Below are 18,405 nucleotides of genomic sequence, written 5' to 3'. Positions count from 1 at the left end.
ATTTCTATTTAAAAATGGCTTGTAAAATAACACAGGCTATTTTCTTACCCTAAAAAAATTAAGGTTGTAAGATCAAATATTTAGCACAAAACAGGTAAAACTGGATTCTACTTATGCATATTTTACAGCGTTATGTTTTTTAGCTGATTACAGAACTAAACCCCATTTTTAATGTATATTTTTAATTATGCTGTTACTGAAGACTAAGTTAAATTTGTCTTTGTTTGCAGAAAAAGCCACCTGAGTGTACTGGGAAGTTGGAGAACAGCTGTGTTCACGTGTGAATGGTACGGATATTCTGTACTGCTTTTTAAATGGTAAGTTGTTCAAGAGATCTCTCACTGAACATTCATTATCACTTACTTTGCATTTGTGTGAATCTATTACATGTAGCTTTGGAGACTGTGATAAATCTGTCAAACTGAAGACCAGTGATGAATTTTGAGAACTTATCCAGAAGGTTTTGAGTTAGCTTTGGGAAGGAGGTTTATATTTTTGTGATGTGGAAGATGTGCTGTATTAGGCCCTGAAACAAACATCAAAAGCATTGCTAGCCCAGGAGACTGGTGTCATTTAAATACTAACCTTACTTTGTAGAAAACGGCAATAAATTTACTTTATACATGGTGGTTCATGAGATATTGGATTTATAAATTTGCATCTGTTAATTACTTTTACCCTGTATAATCTGTACTTTGTTGATGTATTGTCTAAGAGATTTAAACTAAATCTACCGAGGTTGAATGTTTGTTTACCTCAAAGTTCAACAGATAATAAAAGATTTATATTTATTGATATTAAGGTAGCTGTGTGGGAAATATCCCCCTGCCCCCAATCTGTCTCAGGTGCCACACTCAATGCCAGGGACCTTTAGATGTGGACTATCTGTTGTGTTGGTGGATGAGTAGCACTTGCTTACTGTGTGATGTAAGAGATGGGACAGTGGGACACACCAGGGTGGGAGGTGCTCATGAAGAACTGCCAAAGTGCAGGCAGTTTTGTAACATAAATAAAGCTGCTAAGTGTATATGTGTATATTTCCAGGGAGCTGCAGCTTGTTTGCTACTGCAGTGGGAAAGAGAAAACTTGAGCAGGGGAAGAAGCTGAAGAGCAGATTTGTTGTTCTTCCTTGTGAGAAGGTGAGGTTAAACAGTATTAGCTACTTATAGAGGAGACTGTTTTCTTCTTGTATTGCACATCACAGTGCTGCCTTTGGCAGAAACCACCAGCAGCCTTGCTTCCAGGTCTCTGAAAAACAGTGAAGTATGCAGCAGTGCTTCAGGAGACTGTCTAGGATACTGTTTTCCTGTGTCCTAGAGCTGACACTGTCTGTAACCCTGTCTATGATCCTTTGCCACACTTTCCCCTCACGCCTATTCCAGTTTTGATTTCTGAGTACATGCATGATGATACTCAAGGTGGTTATCAGCACATGTTCTGAAAGAGATTACTATTTAAGTTAGGAAAAAGAAGAATTCTGGAAAATGTGCGCATTCACAATTTCAAGTATGAAACTTTTTTGAGGAATGAAGGAATCAGGAAGCAATGTGGTGCACACGGAAATGGCAAAGGTGAAGTTTAAACCCAGCTCTTATGTAGAGTTTAATTGAGGTGTCTAGTGTTTAGCTGGTCTGGAGTTTAATGTAACTGATGGCTGTATAAAGACAACGCTGAACTTTATTTGAAAATAATCAGCCTTTGAGTTGTTTTTAAAAATATTAAAACCTAGTAAACAGATTTTTTTTTGTTGAATATTGATCATTCATGTATCATAAACATTCTCTTTGGACATAGAATTTGAAAACTACCTGATCAATAAACTGAGAAACTTGTATTTAAAATAATTATTGATTTCTACAGTAATGTAATATTTTTCTTTTTTAATTTTTATTTGAAGAATTTCACTTACAAGTCATAATAAAAAATGTAAATAGCTGAATTCACCTGTTCTGGATGCATAGTAATGTATTGGAATTTGAAATTAAGTTACTCATTTTGTCACTTGGATTATAGTTGTGCCTTGTCTTGCTTCTCTGAGTTTCCTGCTGTGTGTTGCTAATATAAATGCCCCCAAAAGTTGTCAGGTGGATAAAAATACTGTATTAAATGTTTGTAAAAGTTGCTAATTGCTTAAAATCCCATCTTGTGTGAGTAGCATGCACTTGCTTTTCTAAACGTCAGTTATAAACCTAAACACAACAGCACAGAAGTGTCTTCCACAAAGAAAGTTAGAGAACACGTAGTCAGGAATGAAATCCCGGATGCAGGGCTTGAAAACAGCTCCTGATGCTTACCAGCCCCAGCTGTCAATTCAGTAGCCTATCATAATTTTTTGTCATCACATCCAAGCGGTTCTAAGTAATACACCTTTTGCAGTCAGTTTGGCAAATAAAAAGATTGTGTATTCAGTTATGTGTTTTGAAAAAAGATGTTAAAATTGGTTGTGATTGCTGTGTGGATAATACTCTTCCAGTCTTTAGAAATACTTTTATTGGGAAAGCAACTTGTATATTTTTAGTCAGGGTTAAACCAAATTTATGTACTATCTGACTCTTCAGTCATGTAATCTGTATCCTTTAACCTTTATTGCTGCTAAATTATGTAATTTTTTAGTAACTTAGATTTTTTATTTAAAACAAACTATTAAGACTAGTTCCCTGAAGGAAAAAGGCCTTTCAGCATCGGGCAGAGTGAGTGTGAAAAGTAGGTTGGGCAGGAAAAAAATAGCCTCTGGAGAATGGTGGAAGGTTTTTGGACTACTTGACTGGCCAAAAGCTGCAGATCTCTAATTGCATTGCAGTGGATGGGGGGAGTAGTAGGACGATGTTTTCCCAGTGGTCTCACAGGGGTGGAAAAAGACCTGTGAGAGAGGCGAAATGATCCCAAAATTCTTGCATTACAGATGGTAAAGCAAAAATGAGGTGAACTGGTTTTGGGAGAGACTAACTTAAAACATGATAGAGAAATAATCACACATTTCAGTCTTGAGGTACATGCATTTTCTATGAGCTCTTCTTGTTTTCTGTCTTATTTTGATGTCAGGAGAGGCTGAATATTTGAGTGTAACTCCTGTCTGACTGGGGTTAAACCCTTTTCAGTATGCACTTATTTACATTTTGGACTTGACTGCATGGAGTTGAATTAAATTGCAGCCTGGCAAAATGGGTTTGATGATAACAAGTTTAATCTCTGTGTAGTAAAACTGGTGTCTGCACTGTGAGAGCCTTAGCACGCTCATCATATGTAGAAATATTCTTTGTTATCACTGTCTGAGACTGGGAAATTTACATTTTTGTAAATAAATGCAGTCATTGGCCTCTTCGAACTTTTCTGTGATTGGCATCATAATAACTTCCTTCTGAATTATGCAGCTACTGCACAGGGATCTGTTTAAAGATGAGGCTGAAATCTTAGTTGCCTGTGCAATGATTAAATAAATCAGTTTCTAAATTTAACTGATGTACTTAAATTGCTTCTTGAACTGTGTATGGATGAGTCTCTAATGGCTTGACTTTTTCCATATGTGTTTGTAGTCTTTGTAGATTACATTGATTATTTTAAAATGTAGTTAAGAGCAATGTAAGTATTGATAGGTGTGTTACATAATTTGGCAAGGTGTATGGAAGGTGCATATAATCATAGTTAACTTTAAAGTACAGTTTTTGAGAGTTGGAGGCAATTTATTTGTGCCTACAGTTAGCCTGTTAGTCTATAAAAAAACCTGATCTCCAATCACAATAGGTTTTGCTTGGTTTGATGTGATTCTCAGCCTCATGAAGGGTGCCAGCAAGCATGGCATTGCCCACTGGAGCCTCATCACAGAGATGGCAATAGCAGTCCTTTTTCTGCTCAGCAGCCAGCTGGTCACAGCTGTAGTTAAAACATCTATTCCTCTTGGATTGTGGGATCTCATCAGCTCAATGGGTTTTAAACTAATAGTTGCATTCCACAGGAGAAGATTTTATCATCAGTATAACAGCAGCAGCGGTGCTGTGAGGGAGGCAAGTTTAGAATAAGTTCACTTCAGAATTCTGCAATATATTTTGAAGCAAACTCATGGCAAAGTGCAGTACTAACCATTGTGGAACTGGAATGGGAAAAATAATCAGTTGGGTTTTGGTTTTTTTTTTTCACTCTTTAGAGGCAGGTGCTTTAATTAATTTCAGGCAGCTTGCTTTACATTTACAAGAGACTGCAGTGATCATCAGGATGGCTGCTGTTTTTTAAATTCAGGAATAAAAGTAAGGCATGCTTCATGGCAGTCTTATACCTTTACTTGTAAATCAAACAACAACTTTTAAAGCTTCCTCATTTTTCGTATGCGATTTGTGTGTCTCACAGACTGGGTCAAGGATGGAAGGGACCACAGTGTGGCAGCTGGTCCAACTCCCCTGCTAGGGCAGGACCGTCCTGGAGTACATGGCACAGGACTGCATCCAGATGGTTCTTGAGTGTCTCCAGTGAGGGAGATTCCACAGCCTCCCTGGACAGCCTGTTCCAGTGTGTGGTCACTGCTCAGTAAAGAGCTTCTTCCTCATTTTCAGCTGGAACTTCAGTACATCAGTTTCTGCCCATTGCCTTCTGTCCTATTGCTTGGCACCACTGATCCTTCAAGATTGAACAGACTGCCCTTAAATTATCTGCAGCTATAAGACAGCCTCAGCTATGTGTTAAAACAGTTTAAAAAGAGGCATTAATAGTTCCTTATACTTAAAAAATAGAACACTGAGTCTTTGCAGATAGCTGCCTGATCTGTAGTCTGTCACCGTTTAGCTAGCTAGATACATTCTCCTCATTATTTGGGGAAAAAGCAACATTTAGTTCTGAGGGTTTGTGGAAAGAGTTGACCTGCTGTGAGGTGTGTTGGAAGACTTCATGTTCAGATAATGCAGCATTTGAATAGGTTTTTTTTACCCTCATAGTGGGAGGGTAGTTTGGAATGTCTCTGGGGAGTGGATAGGAAAGGGGGAGGAGCAACTGCCCTGTCCAGTTCTTTCAGTTACTGGACTCTTTCTTCTGAGAGTAAGAAACAGTCTTTAAAATCTATCTCTTTAGAGATAGAAAAATTTTAATAAAAAAAAAAAAAAAAAAAAAAAAGTTTTGTGCCAAATAGGGCTTGTTGGCAAACGCTGGATTGTAAAACTGCAGTGGTGAAAGGGTGGTTGGAAGAGTTAGCTTATATCTCTCCTCTTAGTTACCAATGCCTCCAACTCTTGTTGAACCAGCTGACATCTTCCGAGGTAATAGTGAGACATGGCAGAAGTGAGATGAGGAGAGCAGAATCCAAGCTAGTATAGGAAAGCTGCTTTCCGACATGTGAAGGATGGAAATCTTGGTTGCTGTGTTGGCAGCTGGAGTGGAGAGTATGCGCACAGAGCAGTGGTGTTGGATGTGAAAAAGATAAAGCACTGTGAGTAGGCCTTCTATAAAGGGAGAAGAGGTTGGATTGTGGCTCTAAAATGTGGGCAGGGCATCTTATAAAACTGAACAGCTTCTCTTCATGTATTTGGCTATGGAATGCTGATAGATGCAATTGGGAAATACGAATGTGATCAGTTCAACCTACAGTCTACTTCTGTACTGTTTTATGACTGGTGGCTAATGATAAGCAGATAATTAAATGTTCTGTTCTCTATGAATTACAAGATTTGAATTAAATTTGGGTTTTAGATCCAAAGCATAGAGAGAATGGTTCCTTAGTTTTTAAAATGTTTTGTCTTTGATTCTATCTTAGTCTCCTGAAAAAGAAAAAAAAGAAACCTTCACAATTTACCAGGAGCTAAGGGTGACTGCTTTTTTGAGATGTGATGGTACCTTGCATCAGATAAGTGACTTCTTGTTCCTGAGAAGATGTTTTCATCTTGAGTTTTTATCCACTCTTCTGTTTCAGAGTACTGTATATTTATTTAAAAAAAACCCCATATTTAATACTTCATTCTTTAAATTTGGTCTTAAATATTTATGGATTTATGCTACATGTTTCTTTTTGTAAACAAACCACAGAAATCAATGCATACCAGGTTAGCATTCACTAAAAGCATGTTTTTCAGAAAGAATGGAGAGGATACAGACATGAACTACTTATGTGGCTAAAAAGATAATCAGAATTTCTAATTTTTACTTGAGATGTCTGTTTTCTTCTGCTCAGTAAATTTTCTGTTAAGCAGAGTTTGCTGGGTTGCCTGCATGTTTTGGGAAATGTGGCAGCAGGTGACAGAAAATTGCAAGAGCTCTGAGCTCTTTAGTGTCATTGGTTTGTGTTCCTACCAACGAGATGGACTCGGTCTAGAGAACATGACTTAGGAGAAGCAGCTGAAGATACTGCGTGTAAGGTTGGGGAAGAGGGTGCTGTATTGCTGTCTACAACTTCCTTGTGAGGGGGTGAAAGGGAGGTGCTGATCCAGCCTGTGCCGGCTGTCCAGTGCCAAGTAGCAAAGGAATGACATAAAGCTGCATCAGGGAACTTTAGATTGGAGGTTAGGGAAAAGTTGTTCGTTGAGTATAGTGGTCAAGCACTGGAAGAGGTTCTGCAGGGAAGTGATCATGACCCTGAGCCTGTCAGAGTTCAAGAAGAATTTTCTTAAGTACCTGGTTTAACTTTTGGGTTTCCCTTTTGTGGTCAGGAGTTGGACTGGACTACCCTCACGGGTCTCTTCCAACTCATCATATTCTGTGACTAAGCTAAAATTCTTTTAATATGGCAATTTTGGCGCCATTTCTTGTAGGAAACAGTCGCTAGTCTTTCCGATCTTAGCTGGTCGCTTGTACTTAGCTTGCTGTTCACCTGCCCAACTAGACACTATAACTGGGTATAAAATGGAAGTTCAGCTTGAATTGCTTTGTTTGTTGGGTATTTTGCTTTTGTCCTGAAGCAGATTGAGTGCTTTCACTATGACTTCCATGCGCTCAGATAGAAGGGTAGTAATTCCATAAACTGCTTTGACTTCTTTCCCCTGGATTAGATTTTTGCTGACTTGCCATCTGATTCCAGCATGAGAAGCAGCTCAGCCAGGAGCGGTAGCTATAATAGCACAAATATTGAAGTGGCAATGGGGAAAAGAATCCATTTAATTAAATCAAGGAGCGGCTGACTTAGAGCTGTCTTGAAAAGCACAACTTTAAGTGGAGCATATCTTAAGGCAATGACTGGATTTTGCTTCTGAGAAGGAAACATAACTCATCTTGTGGTTGAAGCTCAGTATTGATGTTTCTTGGGTTGATGTTTTGCCAGTCCTATATTCCTATATTCTGTCAGCTTCTATGTCCAAAAGGTGTCTGTGCCTTTAAAGCTGACCCGGAAGAAGGGGCAGAGGCAGCACGGGCAGTTTAAAAGCTGGGACCTCAGCATTGGCACTGCCGGAGTCCTTGCTCATTGTGTGCTGGGGAGTTACGTTGTTGCGGTTTAGCTAGCTCGGGTTTGTTAGCTTGGGCAAACAGATTTACCTGGACTGCCACCCTCACTGCGGCCTCCTGTGATTTTTCTTCTGGAGCAATTGGGCGGCTGGCGGGGACAAGCAGTGCCGCTCTGTCTCGTCCTGGACTCCGGAAGAAGCCAAGCCAGCAACAGAAAAAGCACACCGAGCTCTCTGTTTCATCCACAGTGAGGAATGCCACCAGGTTTCCCCTGTTGCCTGGACGGCCATGTGGGCCTTTTTCTTTTGTTTCCTTTCTTCCTGGGACAGGAGCCGCCATCTCTTGTGGCTGAGCGGCTGTGGGGGGAGGGGGCGGTGTGCGTCTCTGTCAACTGTATGCAGCGTTCTTGAGTTTTAAATATCTAACAGTTACTTTTGATCTGTGTCCTGTGGGCACTGTGTTTTGTTAATAAATTACTTTTTTTTTCTCTTCACTTTTGTCTGAACATCTATTTCATACTGGTGGGGAAAAAAATTATCAAATTTTTCACTTCAGTGGAAACATTTATTCTGTAACATTTTTTCTCTGAAAACATTGTCTCAAACCAAGACATGATGTGATCTGGCTCCAATTTCTGATCCTTCTACTGGCCTTAATGATGCTAACCAGCGCACAAGTGGCTTTGTGTCTCTCAGTGCTATTGAGATGCTGCTTCTTGCCTTTCTCATGTTTGAAGAGTAAATTTAATGTCAGGGATTACAGATACTGTAGGAATACAAGTGTTAGGTAACCTTAATGTAATAGGCTTTGTGATACTCATTGGCAGTTACAGCCTTGCTAGGTTTAGGCAGTCTGTTCTGCTTTCAGTGGGTTTTAGTTGGCTATATTGCTAGGATTTTGCTGTGTTTTTGACTGCCAGTTAGTAAGGAAGATGAGATCCTTCCCCAAGAATTGGGTGGCTGAGTGCAGTATAGGGAGTGAGAAGATCAGTGAAGCTCTGACTCCTGTACTTAGTTTTTTTTTAATCCCTCCTTTTCCATGGAGCCTTCATTTGTAAGTATTTGAGGGAAGTGTAATTAAAAAAAACACTGTGACATGTTTTCAACATTAGGGTGATTCTTTTTAACCTGTATTTGCCTCTCTTCTTCCATCTTATCCTGACAAAATTAAAATAAAACTGCTCTTTGTCAGCCTCTAGACAGGAAGTTAAAGCATACTGAAACAAAACTGTAGGATGTATTATAGTATAGGTTTGATTTGGATCCAGAATTTATATTTATGATGGAAATTCTTCAGATGTGAAGTATATGAACTCTTTCAGATGAGTCTAAAACCAAAAGATTGTCTGTAGGAAAAGATTGTCCGTAGGAGTATATGTGATGATGTCAGCATCTTATGGGCCATAGACGGGGAGAGCACTAGTTTGGAACAAATATTCCTGTTTTCTTACCAAAAAAGTATATGCGAGATGGTCTCAGGTTCATCATTAACAACTATTCTGCTCTGAAGGTCCTAATGCTCCTATTGTACCACACAACTTGCTTATGCAGTCTCTGAAGTCTTTGAACATCCCCAGAGGCTCACAGGTGAAAAACCTGATGGATCATGCTATTCTTCGTTGTGGACTCCATGTATTTTGATAGTCTCTGCTTTTATTGTACTATGTAAGTCTATTTTTCTCCCAGCTCACACTTAGCATTCGCCCACACTTGGCATTGGCTAAAAGAGGAGAATTACAGACATGGCTATAAATCAGTGTGATGCTTTCACATACTCATTGTTAGGTTCTGAAATCTCATAGACCTTTGAAAAAGCTATGTTTATGTTTTCAGGACTTATTTATATATATATAGGTCTTGAAGAAGGACAGACAAAAGTTTCCACAAGGGATATTTTAATGCACTGATTTGAAATACAGGAATAAAGCAGATTAAAAAATTTCAGTGTTATCACTGATAACCTTTGCGTCCCCAGTAATCGTAGTTGCGATGATTTTTAGATAGGAGAAAAAGTTGCTTAAACCTCTTTTTAGTGATTATACATGGTAAGTATGCTTTTTTTTCCTTGAAGCTGGTTTCTGGAGCACTTCTGTCCTGCCAGCTCCATGGAGATGTGTTGATACAATGCCAGATTCCATGGAACACAACTTTCCAGCCTTCAAGTGTTGAAAGGGGATTTTTACAGAAGACAACTGCTAAATTCTGTCTGAGACTCACTATGGTGTTATAGTAGCGTATTTGTCTTACAATGGGAGTTACTGTATGTGTAACAAGGAAAGCTCTTTAATATTGAAAATAAAGTTTTGTAAGGCAATGTTACTGTATGAAAGTGTGTTACTTGTAGTACTGCCTAACACTGTTTTTAGCTGTAACAACCCCCCAAAAAACTCCAACCAAAAAATAAAAATCCAACCCAACAAATTAAAAAAAAAACCAAAAAAAACCAAACCCAATACATTACCGAAACCTCAAAATAGGGGCAAAAAAAAAAAAAAATCTGAGGCCCGCACTATACATTGACTTATTGAGAAGCTAATCGTGGGCATAACCTTGTCATCTAAATTTGTGATCCTAAGAGAGAGGATCTGTCACAAAAAAGCCAGAAACAGAGAAGGTAACACTTTGTAGCTGGGGAGATGTAGCTGCTTACAATCTTAGTGTGCCTCACATACCAGTAACAAATACATCAGGTATGTTTAGATCTATGTTTTTTACTGCTGTTTGATTTCTCTTAGTATTCTGTTTCTGGTGAGAGGTGCAAATAGATATCTGCCTATCTAAGTTTATTTTGAAAAAATGTCTTCAGTATTGATCAGGGCAGGAAAAGGAGTATGATCCATCTTTCTTTCTGCTAGACCCTATAGTACTTGCTTGTGATTCAGTTGGAGTAGAGCATGCTCCTGTACCTCTGATACCTGGATGTTCTGCTGTGCCATCTGTAACTTACTATTTCATTTTATGAACTGAAAAATTACACATTGCTTATTTCTCGTATGTCAAACAGGAATGGTTTCTGTGTGAAACTTGAAGGTGTTAACTGTGTGGAAGAGTGAGAAGGATTACCTGGAAGAGGGAAATAGTAACCTGAGCAATAAGGATGCTGTGCGCAGGTAGATAACATGTAGGAAAGACATGAAATGCGTTCCCACCGGAAAGTCTCTGACCAGAGCTCAGCCTTCCTTAGGCACCGGAGTGAAATAACCACAGCACAAAATATGTACTAATAGGGAGCCTTGATAAGGCTACTTGTGCTATGTGGTTATTTTCTTTTTGGTGGTGGGTTGTTTTTTTTTTGTGTTTGTTTTTCTCCTTTTGTTTGTTTATTTGCTTGTTTTTACAACTGTCTTGAGCGTTGCTCTCTGTCACTCATTGTATCTTTCTTGATTTATACATCAGTCCTTGATTACATGACACTCGGTGATAATGCTGTAGTGTGGTATCTACCAGAAGATGGACTTCATGGAAATAGATGGCACACCTAGCTCAGGATAAAAATAGTTGGGAATTCTTGTCAATTCACTTAGTCTCAGGTTTTGGATCCAAACACAAAATATTGAGTTCAATATATCAGTTTTTCCATGAAAATACTCAAAATAAATCTGTTTTTTCCCCCTCATAGACTAGGTGCCATTTCCAGGTTTCTGAAATACAGGGAAAGTTAGGTGTTGGTAGGAGTGTCAAAATCAGGGAACTGGATGGGTATGAAGCTTCACCTTGAGTAACTGTAGGGATGTTACTTTATTTTGTAATAATTTAAATCTTCATGGGCTGTCCATGTGTTTCCTGACACGTGCCAGGAAACTTCTGCTGCTGTTGTGTGGCTGTTCAAATGGATATTGAAGTTGCTTTGACTGTAAGGTATTTTAAGGATTGTGATAGTGTGGTTGCCTGAAAAAGCATAATTTCAGTTGTTTTCTTGTGGTAAAGTGTCTCCTGCCTGGTGAGAACTGAGACTGAAAGAGGTTTATTAGGAGTAGTGGTGGAGAATGTATCCTGACAATTCAACATTAATCTTGAGTGCTTTTTCTTTTGCTGTTTGACCTACATTATTGGTCTCTTCCATCATCTCTGTGTGTCATATGTATAATAAATGCATATAAATTGTATGTGTATATAGAACATAAATATACATGAACTGCACTGGTGTGTATATGCATATATGATATCCAGAAGAGTTATTGTGTTGAAAAGAACTATAAGAAAACTTGATACTTCCCTATGACATTTTAAATTTTGCATTAACTGAACTATGTGAAAAAATAACACTTCCATGTGACAATTTAGATCAACTGCTGTTGGGTAAGAGTTTAAGAACAGATTCTCTTTGTCTGGAAAATCCTGTTTTAAATAGTTTTTCATAGTAAGTGTTAGATATGGGAAATAGGTAACACCGAGTATTGCCTTAAAATGAGTATTGTTTGACATAAAATGGAATCCTTGATCCCTTTTTTACTTTCCCATCCAATTTAAGGTTAATTGCAGTTCTGAGCAACAAATTACTGAATTTACTTCTGGTTTAGCTTGAGGTCATTGGAGGATCTGAATGGCATGTTGTCCTTGCAGGAGGGCTCCTGAGGCCTCACCAGGTAGCCTTTATCACATGGACTGTGACCCAGACAGTTATTTCGAGCACTTTAAATCCAGTAAGGCTCTTTTAAATGGGATCAGTGTAAGTCAGCAAGCCTAGCTGCAACTTAGCTTTTCTTTATATAATCAAGGCATTTGCTTCTGATAACCCGTGCTGTTTGTGAAGGAGAAAGGCTGGGATGAATGTACTTTAGGTGGTCTGCAGGAGTTGTTTGTACATTATCGTAGTCTAAAATGATAAGAAAAGGCTTGTTTATAGTTGCAGACTTTCAGTATTCTATTACAAGTTGTTCCAGCATCAAATTGTCTGAAGCAGTGTAAAAAATTACATGGTAATGATTCTTGTCACAGAATTTTTCCTTTTCTATAGTGTAGATAAAATGTGGATTTCTAGAACTCTAAACTCTTAAAGGAATGTGCTTCAGATAACAAGAACAGGTTTAAAGTAAGCATTGCAAGGTGTTTAATGCCATCATTCAAGAGACTGTTGAAAGAATTATACTTAAAATAGTTTCTCAGTGATGTATTTTAAATTGGGGCATGAAAAGCCAGTCTATCTTATTATTTTAATTGTCAGATAGATAGCGAAGGGATTTATTCATAATAATGCTTTTTGGACTGCAGTCCTAAAAGATCCTGGAATAGGTGACTAGTGAACAAAGAAATTTCTTTCAGGTGGAAATGTCTTTGTATGGTTAATTGTTAATTAAGTCCCAGTGTTTAATAAGTAGCAGTTCCCTTGGTTTTGACACGTTTTATTTTTTTAATTATTATTTGTTGCTTTATGGTATTACTATACTAGAAAAATTTAACGGATACTAAACAGGTGGGAATCAGTAGTGTTGCAGTACACAGCAAGTTGCTTGTACCATGATTTACCTTTAAGGCTTCATTCATGTTAGCCAGTTCATGGGAATACTTCTGGGGATTGAAACAGTGGTCCATAGATACTTTCTCAGCTGTCCAGGCTGCTGAGTTTTGCTGCCGAGAGTGAGAACTCTGTGGCTCTGTCTGCATAGCAAAATCTGCTCATATCTGATTAAGATCCAAGCCTGTTTCCAGATGACATCTGGAAACATTTTAACCTGCTAGTGGAGGGCTGTTCCTGACCTAATTAGCTTGGTGTTATAACTAGCCCTCTGCTGCTTTGTGATTTTGTTCCTTTTGACTTCATCCGGTTTATACTTCTCACTGAATGTTACCATTTAGGGTACTAAAGGTCAAAACAAAATTAGGTTTTACAATCTGCTGCTTTGCCAGTCAGTGTTTCAGTACTTCTGCATCTTCATATATGTAATCATTGGGTATTCCAAGTACAAAGAGCTGAATAATTCAGCAGCCGTATGGCTCGCACATGTCAAGATGATACAAAAGCGGGGGGATGATCAATCTAAGTCGTCTTTCTTGTGCTATAGGACAAAACACTGCTTCTCCTCTTGTTTAACTCTGTTCTAAGTTTCCCCTAGTTCTGTCTGGGTGCGTCTTTTCAAGAGAGAGGTGGTATTTTTAAAGGGTAAATGTCATTAGAGAGATAGAGAGTATACTGTAGTAAAGTATTTATATTTCCATTTCTTTCAACTGTACTTAAAAAACAAAAGGCTACCACTATTTCTTCATATGCACAAGCAAAGTACTTTTTAGTTGCAGTGCCAAACTGGACTAATAAAATTTACACATTCCAGCAAACGCATAGTAGGTATCTTTGCAGTAAAGCCAAATAACACTAAAGGGAAACAAATGGTGACTCAGTTCAATGCTGTTTGCCTGAACAGGGGAAGGGACGATAATAAATTCTTGGGGTATAATACAGTAAGGTCATGTGAAAGAAAACCATGTTTTCAGTGCAGCTTTAAGTATTTCCTAATTGAAACAAGTCTGTTCTTAAGATAGCAGAAACAAAACAAATGCTCTTACATGATCTGAAAAGACATTTTTTCTTTTCTTGTGTCCATACATAACATTTACACCGTAATTAGTGTTAGTCTAGCAGTTTTAGTTTGAAATAATACAATTGATAGTGTCAGTAAGGTTTTTATTGGTTTTTTTTGAGTGTATGAATGCAGTGGAACAGATGTTCAAAACAGCATGGAATATTCCTTGTTCCCCATCCCACCATCCCTTTCACACTGAGCCATCTGGAAGGGACTATGAGCAGGATGAGCAGCCATCACGCTAAGAACAAGATTAACGTGTCGGCATCTTTTGTTGATACTTTAAACTGGTCACTGTTTGTTCAGCAGAAAGAAACAATGTGAGGTCTCATGATTCCCTGTGTGCTAAGATCATTCATGTGGCTACGGAAAGGAGGCAAATTGTGATTTATATAGAACAATTAATAAATTTAATGGTAGTCAGTCTGGACTTAGACCCATACAGGCAAGAAAACATTTTTTTCCCCATTCAGCTGTATGGATGTCACTAGCCACCTTTTACCATTAAGCACAGTGCCAGATATTAGTATTCTGTTAAAAAAAAAATTCATATTTACTTATCTGTGAAAACATTTCTCTGTGTTTTCCAGGGTTTTTCAGTTTATGCTCCTCATGAATTTTATTTTTTTACCCCGAATTTTTCTTTTTTAACAGCAACAAGTATACTGTGTGTTGATATCTTTCAATTTACTCAGTTGGATTTCTTTAGTACTCTTTAGCCTTACATCTTTTGAGAGAAAGTATTATTAGTGTTTTGGCTTAATGAACAAAGTTTTGGTTAGATAAAGGACAGCTTGTGGTCTAGAAGCGAGAGGCTCTAGTCATGTGTGAAGGTGCCCTGGATCATCTGTATTCTGATACAGAATGAGTAGAAAAGGGTGGGTGGATTTGATGCTGTCAGAGTGATTGGATTCAGTGCATCAAGCTAATGTATTGTGCACTCTAAACTTCTGTTAGATTTCAGGTAAGCAAATCTGTTTCTAAATAGATATTTGAATAATACTGTGTATCAAGGAAGACTAAATGTATTAGGATTTCAAAGCTTAACGCACAAGTTCTTTGGGACCGCAGAGTTTTTCTTGCATTGTTTTGTGTTTCTTTCAATGAAGAAAATTTTAAGGAGTGGGAGTCTGAAATCAGATTCAGAGAGGCTATTTGAAAATGAGATGCCTAAAATTTGAAACTACTCCTTCAATGGCATAAGGGAGAGAGTAATTAGAGGAAAGTGACACAATCCAAGATCTCAGCTTTCAGATCTCAGTTTTCAGAATAAAGATAAGCATGAGAAAAAGAAGAGAGGGATAAAGTTAGTTGAGGAATATGCATAGATGTTCTGAGGAAAGCTTATCTTGTGAAGAAATGGGATGAGGAAATTAAGTAAATATTAGTGTTTTAAAAATATGTACTTCAACAGGGAAAATATACTATGTAGATGCTTTTCCTGTATTTGTATGAAAATAAGGCATCTTTAAATAGTACAAAGATATAAGTGACAGGAGTAAAAAGCATCCAGTGTAATTTACTGGCAAAGATTTTTACATATTGGGCAGTGGAAAAAATGCTGTGAGTATGAATTACAAAGGCCATTAATTTGGACAGTGAGAACTTAATACAGGAAATACATTCTGTATTCCATAGGTGTGTTGCAGTTGGGCCTGAAAAGTTGCATATCTGGAAATTGACGTAAACCAACGTTAGCCTTCAGTTAACGGGCTTCATTAGAAGGGAACAATGATGAAGCCATTTAATTGGATGACATGTATGTGAGCCCTTATTTTGGAGCAGGTGATGAAACTTCACCATACTCTGTAATTCATAATGATAAGCTTTTTATTTCCTTAGAGACTGCTGTCAAAAGTACTGTGAACAGGAAGAATTTTTGTTGGGATTATGGCTTTGCAACATTACAGTTCTGTTGAGAGGAAAATGTTAATGTAATGACTTTGAAATGGTTCCCCAATCTTTTCTTCATTGAGGGATTCTTACTTGGCAGTGAGCTGTAAGCACAAGCAGAAGTTGATGAGACCTTTGACACTATTGAAAGAATGGCAGGTGCCCAGAGATCATCTTGCAGGTAATGCAAACATGGAGTTCTAGAACAAAGGGAAAAAGATCCTAAGATACTTGTCTTGGAAACTGTAGAGAAAATAATTTCTGACTTAATCGTTATTGATAATATTTTAAAACCTCTTATATCACATTCTGTAGTGTTAAGGAAAGAATAATGACTTAATTTTTGGTTGAATCATCCTCGTCACCTCTTTTTTCCTGCATTTGTGAATGTTAGCTTTTCTATGCATGTTTATAATTAATGTGAAATACTGAGAACTAGATTTAAAGTACCTGTAAGTGTTCACTACTGTGAAGATCCATTTACTTCTTTTCTCTCCCAACGTTTTAGTTAGTGGAAGTTCCTGAATTAATGCATTCACCTTTTAATGGTTTTGCAAACTTTTGTGTTGCAGGCCCACTGTGTTAACAGAGGTGGCTATTGTTCTGCTTCTTGTACTTTTTTTGGAGATGTTGAGAGTTGAAAAGGAAAACATACGTCCGTAAAATTTTAGATCGTAGATAAATAAAACTAATCACCATCCCTTCCCCTGTTGTCCTTTCTCTTGTCATTGCTTAATGTCTTGATTTTCTTCATAATATCAGTGGACCATAAAATCTGCCCTGAAGATCTCAGCACAGACGAAAACTCTGCCAAATGAAAAGAAGAAAAGAAAACAACCATCCAAGCTGGTGAACCTTTAGAAACAGATCATTGCAATAGACATTGAAGAGCTCTATTAAAAAAACAAAATAGCTTTAGGGATTTCTGTGCCCATTTCATCATTGCTAATACTTAGATTGGTATCATGCGAGGAGAAGATCAGAAGTGGGGGTGTGATACTGAGAAGAAAAAACCTGCTTTCCTTCCAGCCTTGACTGTCATTCCTTTCATGTAGGCCTGGCAATCAGGAGGAGGATCTGTGAAAATGATGGTGATAGAATTTGCTATATATTTAATTGTGAGGAGGACATTTTCTAGGCATTTCGCTTTACATTTATTCTTGAAACATGTGGTTTGTTGTGGATAAGAGGTGTTCTTGATTTTTAGTTATTTTTAGGAAATAGATTCTGTTAGAGTTTGTGCGTCTTTGTATCAAATGTCTGCCCTTGCATCAGACTCCTATCAAAATAAAGAGAGTTGCATTTAAAATTACGTAAAATGTGAAAAAATTTCTCTATTAACTAAAAACATGCACTGTCCCTTAGATTGGGATAGCGCTAATAAAAGCAAAGTACTTGGTACTTAAAACATAATTGTGGTTTAGTAAAACTGTATGTTGTTTTGATACTCATTACATAGTAATGTGGCTGAGAGAGGAATTGCATACTTGACAAAACTCGAATAGCTAGAAGAGGTTATTAAAAATGAGTCTTGTTTGGATGCCTTTTGATAAAATTAATTCTGGGGTATTAACGCTATTTAACAATAACTGATTGCTAAATAAGCTGTTTTATTTACCAGCATACAAAATGTGGATTCAGATTCTTTTTAGAATTAAGCCAGTTTAAAAAAAAACCCAAATGCAAAACTTATAAAAGTACAGATGGATGGCATTAGACAAATCTTGAATTCAATAATTTCCAGTTTATATGCTAGATGTGGTTTAAGTTATCATTACTGATGAGGTGGTAATTGGCATTCAGAGATGACAAGTAGGAAAGGTTCACAAACATCAGATTCTCAGTCATTTAGGATAAGGAAAAACCAGAAAGGAGCATGTGTAAAAAAGGCATATTTATTCTTTTCCTTCCATTAGGATAAGGGGATAGCAGTGTTTGCTATGCATGTAGCCCTTGCTTGGTATCTTGTGAAGGACGAAGGGCCTTTGGAAGACAGGGGTCTGTGATAATGGCACCTCCATGGGAAAAGGAAAAGGGATGACAGAGCATCTCCACATCTGGTGCATGAAGTCTTTCATGTTTCTGCTTTCCCTTCTGTTCATACTTAGCACATGCATGAATCTTGAAGGTCGGTGATGACAGGCTATCTAGAATTACAAACCTGAGCAGGAAAATGGCCAATATTATCTAATTTGGTGTCATTCCAGAAATGGAAATTGTGTGTTGAATTGACTGTTAGTTTGACATTAGATATAGAAAAACTTAACTGTAAAGGTTTTAAATGTTGAAGTGCCCTAGACATGGAGACCGTTATTAGGAGGTAGTGTAACTTGACTTTGGCTTGAGGTGAGGACACCAACAGTATTTCTGTGGTTTGGATGAGGTGAAATGTAGTTCTAGATTCAGACACTGAAATTTAGGTGAGTGCCTGTCAGAGCTCACACATGAGCTATTAGAGCTCTTGATGTCGTTCTTGTATCTGTCAAGTGATGCAGGGTTTTGGTTGCTCTGGGTTTCTGCTGAGCTCATGTACATGTAGTCATACAAATTTAGGTGCTTCATTTTGAATGGAATCCCATCTGGTACATTACTCATGGCAAGCTACGTATTTAGTCTGTCTCTTTTTTTTTTTTTTTTTTTTT

At 37.7% G+C, this 18,405-nt stretch overlaps 1 protein-coding gene across 2 annotated transcripts in view; it reads left to right on the top strand.

Moving 5' to 3' along the window:
- The window catches only part of WASF3 (WASP family member 3), a 65,497-nt gene that overhangs the window by 17,763 nt on the left and 29,329 nt on the right, over window positions 1-18,405 (top strand). For both annotated transcript variants that reach the window (XM_057366701.1, XM_057366702.1), the window contains exon 2: window positions 231-317. The gene's annotated coding sequence lies outside the window, so the exon portion shown is untranslated. The remainder of the gene's footprint in view (window positions 1-230; window positions 318-18,405) is intronic.

This window comes from Malurus melanocephalus, unplaced genomic scaffold (genome assembly GCF_030028575.1).
Source record: "Malurus melanocephalus ecotype Western Australia unplaced genomic scaffold, MMel_1.1 scaffold_70, whole genome shotgun sequence".
NCBI classification, from domain to species: domain Eukaryota; kingdom Metazoa; phylum Chordata; class Aves; order Passeriformes; family Maluridae; genus Malurus; species Malurus melanocephalus.
The sequence above is the reverse complement of the archived record's forward strand: the minus strand, read 5'-3'. Positions and strand labels throughout refer to the sequence as shown.